This window comes from Palaemon carinicauda, chromosome 45, assembly GCF_036898095.1.
Source record: "Palaemon carinicauda isolate YSFRI2023 chromosome 45, ASM3689809v2, whole genome shotgun sequence".
Classification (NCBI taxonomy): Eukaryota; Metazoa; Arthropoda; class Malacostraca; order Decapoda; family Palaemonidae; genus Palaemon; species Palaemon carinicauda.
In genome coordinates, this window is record NC_090769.1 from 38,943,858 (window position 1) to 38,948,081 (window position 4,224).

Genomic DNA, 4,224 nt, shown 5'->3' on the forward strand with positions numbered 1-4,224 from the left:
TCCCTGTTAGATTTATTTAGGGATATTCGCGTCAAGGAGTTAGAATTCTGGATACGTTCAGGTAAAATTCTCTGGGAATATCACTGTACTCAAATATACCCTACGAAGCTACCCTTTAGGAACTTCCATCAGGACGACATGGCCTGAGCCCAAATATATATATGTATATATATATATATATATATATATATATATATATATATATATATATATATATATATATATATATATATATATATATATTTATATATATATATATATATATATATATATATATATATATATATATATATATATATATATATATATATATATATATATATATATATAATGAGAGAGAGAGAGAGAGAGAGAGAGAGAGAGAGAGAGAGAGAGAGAGAGAGAGAGAGATTTGTTCAACTGGTATTGTCTATAAACCTTTTATGATTTCCATATACTTTTCATAAGGAATAGTGTATCATGAACGCGATTTTTTTTTATTAGTTTTAAATTATTACTTTTTGTTAAAGAATAAATGCTATTTTAACTGAAAAACGTTTACACGGCAAAATCCATTTCATTCATAATTACAAATGAAATGACATAATTTGAAATGAAAGCTCTGAACTATTCATATATAAATCACCGCCCCCAGCACACAAAAACAGTATGATCATACTTATATACAAATGATGCAAGTATGATAGTAAATACCTTTATTTTGAAACTTACCTATTCAATGTAGGCGGGAAACCATATCTTTCAGGAGTATGCATATATTTACACAAAAACAAACGGTAAAGAAAGTGGGGGTGTATGTTGTCATAAGCATTTCCACTTGCCCTTAAAAAGAGCTTCTGGTCGGATAATGTCTAGGGATGCATATCAAGCCCCTTATTCCCTTTTACAGATGTCCAAATAGCCATGGTGGCATAAGATCTTATCAATATAACCCAAAGCACTACAGTACTTGGTGAAGGAAGGAGCTATAGCAATTAGCGCTTATTTTAAGACATGCATGTGAGATGGTCCAGTTAAATATACGGAAAATAATTTGGAATTACTTTTCATCGATAAAAAGCTTCATAATCTCAGTGTTATGACGTATGATCTATGTAAGGCAAGTTATTGAAGTGAAAAAAACAAAAATGTCAAAATGTATTCAGATCTATTGAGGAGGTAGGATGAAAGAAAGAGAAGTGTCCAGAATCAAAGTGTTTTCTAAAGCTAATGATACAAATCTAGTTACACAAAAGGATTAGCTATCGAATAAACTTACAAACATCCACAATTACATACAAACAAATACTCAATGAAATCTGCAGGGTCATAATTTCTTCCTATATACTACAGTATATACCTGTGGAGTCTTATAGCCATCTGTTTTTTTTATTTTTCCTCAACAAGTAGATACCAGATTTCAATGCAACTCATTTCATACTTACACCCTAAAAATCCTTACTCAATCGTCCTGGTTTCATTTCACATACATTACCTTGCCTTTGTTAGTATTTACGCTCAACGTGAGTCTCTTGCGAACACTCTCACGCTTCTTTACTAGCTCCAATGATCTCTCTCCACTTTCCTTGATTAAGACAGCATCATCTGCAAACATCAACGATTTCATGTTTTCAAATGTCCTTCCTGTTACCTCACTCCTTGCTTCATCCACAAACATACTGAACAGCCATGGATGCATTACATTACTGCGTCTCAGACTCACTTTCACCCGAAACCATTCACTCATGAACGTACATAGTTTAACTTATGCAATGCTTCTCTTAAGGACAAACTTACTCATTTCAACACCACAACACTGTTTATTTATCAGTTATTTCATCCACCGTTCTGGGTGCATCTTACTACATAGGCTGATGATCTTTCTCTATTAAAATATCCTGCCCAGTTATTCAATAAAAAAATGATCCATGCACCCGCTTCCTTGCATACACCTACAATATTACTTCCCTATCAATCATTTTGTCAACTTTTTTTTTTTTTCAATGAAAAGGGTAAAATGTACGAAGTGAAGTTAGTCCTTCATAAATCTTATAGTCCAATTCATTACCTATTCTGATTATTCTTTTCACCCATTTATCTGAAAACTTTCCCTCGTCCAAGAATACATTACAAACCCTTGTCAGTCTCTTAGTCCTACTATCAATACTGTATTACAGCATCTCAAATGTAATTCCATCAATACTTATTTTAGCCTCTTCACCGCCTTCTCTATATACTTTCCGGTAGATTCCAAAGACGTTCTCACCCTTACAAAATCTTCCTCGGTATTGGATCACCTCCTCTCTGTCTCTCCGGTATCTTTCAATTTCATGAAATTTTAAGAGTAATAAACCATTGACCCAGAAATGCTTTCCCATTCGACAATATTTTTCCATACGCAACTTTTATTTTGAGCTCCATTTGCTCATCAAATTTTATCTCTGTCTTCTTTATACTTTTCCTATAATTCATTATTACGTTTATGACTCGTTAGTTTATCTAAGTTTCTATTTCATATGGTTTTAAAATTTTATTCCAATTTCTTCTTCCTCCAACTAAGTTGTAACTCAAATATGACACCGTTTTGTATATTAGATATGGTTTCCATTATTTACTTACTGTAGTCTATATCATTTATTGAATTTATGTATCTCCATTATCGGGATATATATCTTTATAACTGCTGTTTAACTCAACGTCATTTTAGGTCTTTCATGAACGACACAAACGACGCCAGATTTCTCACGAGACTAGTCAATCCTACCCACCCTACCCCATACCAAAAGGTTTCTATGTAAATCCGGGTCTGTCCTAAAATCTAATCAATTGGCATTCACAAAATCCATCCTTCAACGAATTTTCGTGGAAATAAGACACGTTTTTACTATTTTTATTATTATTATTATTATTATTATTATTATTATTATTATTATTATTATTATTATTATTATTATTATTATTATTATTATTATTATCTGCTAAGCAACAGCCCCTAGTTGGAAAAGCAGGATGCTATAAGTGCGAGGGTTCCAACAGGGAGAATAGCCCAGTGAGGAAAGGAAATAAGGAAACTACAAGAGAAATAATTAACAATCAAAATAACACATTTTAAGAACAGTAACAAACATTTAATCAAAGAACATGTACTAAATAAACATTAATACATAGTTATATCCTTCAACTTTGAAGTGAGGTAATATTAGTAATAACATTAGAAACAATGATGATAACAATAGTGATGATAATAATCAAAACAAGCAACAGTGACAATGATAATAACTTCTTCCTTTCCCCCTGTTTATCTATAACACATTAGATCCAGACTTACCCGTTTATATTGGTATTCAAGATCCTCTCCGTATCTTTATCTCGTATATCATTCCTGTTTATTGTCTCATTAACTGCTTCCCCTACCTTGTATTCCTTTGTTCGTCCTTGCATTACTTATTTTATTATGGTGCTATTTCTTACGATTTGGTTTCTCGTTCAGCTGTTATTCCTACGTCTTCTATTCCTATCTATATCTTCTTCTCTTTGTTTCCAATATTTTCTTTTTCTTATTTTCTTTTTTCTCTCTTTTTTCCCACGCTAGACAATCAATGGAGAGGACTGTGTTTAGTAATAACACATTGCATACTGAATGTTAAATATTTAGAAGGTCCTGTTTAAACATAACAATAACAAGTAAAGCACTCTGAGAGTGCAAAACTCCGCCATGGTAGATTATTTCTCGAATCAGCTTGCCTTAGTGTTAATTCGGTCGACCTTTTGCTTGACCTTGCCCTTGACCTTTGAACTAGGACTTTTAAAATATAATCAATTCCACGTCTCCACATAACAACTAATCCCTGAAAGTTTTACTACTCAATGAGTAACATTGTGGCCAGGAAACAAACAAACAAGCAGGAACAAAAACATAATCTCCTCCCAACTCCGTTGGCAGATGTAATAACAGCAGAAACAACAGCTACAGTACGAATGGGTACAACAGCACTAATAATAATCGTAATATTAATTATGATAGTAATGCTACATTTATAATCTACTGTATATTCAATCAATAAGAAAGTCTCCCATTTTATATATGATCAAATAACAAAAGTAATGATATCAATATTGATAACTCCATTTCACATTATCTATTCCAATAGAAAGTTAATTTAGTTCGATACCAGTATCCCAGAGTAAAACTTAGCCTTAGTTTCATCATACACCACCAAATATTGTGTTTATCTTTATATTAAT